Genomic DNA, 1,483 nt, shown 5'->3' on the forward strand with positions numbered 1-1,483 from the left:
GAGAAACCCACTCTGATACATCTGTAACACTGATGTCCACCACCCCCAAACTGTCTGCATCCTCGGGCATCACCCCAGCAGGGAGAGAAGTGGGCAGCAGAGGATGCTTTCCTGGGTCCCACCTTAGCTGCCTTCAGTCCTAGGAACTGAGGTGGCTGGGTCTGCCATGGTGAGGTGGGTACAGACACCAGGTGGTGTCTCCTCGGGCACTGCTGCTTGCTTGGAAGAGGCTCAAGTGGATGGCGGTGATGGGACCAATGATGGGAAGGGAAGGCACTTTGTGTGGCCATCCTGGGGGCTTGGACAAGTCCCACCAAGGCTGAGCGTGGGCTTGATGCAACTTTCTCCATCAGCTTGTCCCTAACGAGCCTGAGAGATATCTGGCATGCTTACATTACTGCTGGACCGCTAATCCGTTTTGTTGGACGGATGTTTCACCAATTTAACAAATTACTGCTTCTTTGGCCTGGCCTGTGGAGCTCAAACACTGTGTTGTGCACAGGATATGACTAAGAGCTTGGTACATCTTTTCAGTATTAAGACGTCTTGAGGAGTTACAATGCTAAGTCATATCAATGTGTTTCTGCAGCCGGGCTGAGCCAGGAAAAGTGAGTCAGTGTAGTGCATTGCGGCTGGCAGCGACCGATGCTAGGAAAGGGAAAGCACTCTTTGCCATGGAAATGATGTTGTGTCTTGTCCTGTTGTTCACTGGGCACATTACTTTCACGGTACCAGCTCTTACCCAAAAAAAAACCCACCTGGAGGAATTTTTTTTGCCTGCTTCTCAGAATGTGTGAAGGAAAACAAATCCAACCCCAAACACTTCTTGCTACAACCTGTGTCGTTCAGAGCTGCAGTGGATTTCAGTGTACTTTTCCCCAAAAGGATTAACTTTGATAATACTGTTCCTGAAAATCCCTCTCCTGCAGTCTCTGGGAAGCTCACTGGCACAGCACGAGTGTGTACACAAAACACGGGAGCCTGGCCCATTCACAGTACAAGATAAAAGCACACACTTCTCCCATAAAGCCTGTAAATATGACAGGCTTTAGGAGGATCTCACAGCGGCTTAAAAGAAATGTTTCTGGGATCTCTTTTACAGACAGAGAGATTTTCACTCTGCACTGAAACAGCGAATTTACTATTTTTAACTTGGGAGAATGAATGCTGGTATTATCTGGAAATAGCTTCTGGAAACAGTTTCAGTTCCCGCAGGCACGTAAACAGGGATGATCCTCAAGTACAAATAGCACCATGTTTTTTTCTAATACAAGAGACAAGAACATAACAGTTCATTCATGTGTTTTGCAGGAAGCTGAGGAATCCTGTTGATAGTTGGAGGAGGGAGAAATTCCCTGAACAAGCAAAATCCTTCTCACTAGTCATTACTGCAGAGCCACGTTGCGGATTTGGCTTTGGGAACAGATACTGCTCGTACAGACCAAAGAAACAAACTTGCTAAAACCGTATAATGAGATAAGCA

Source organism: Mesitornis unicolor, unplaced genomic scaffold (assembly GCF_000695765.1).
Source record: "Mesitornis unicolor isolate BGI_N332 unplaced genomic scaffold, ASM69576v1 scaffold26920, whole genome shotgun sequence".
NCBI lineage: Eukaryota > Metazoa > Chordata > Aves > Mesitornithiformes > Mesitornithidae > Mesitornis > Mesitornis unicolor.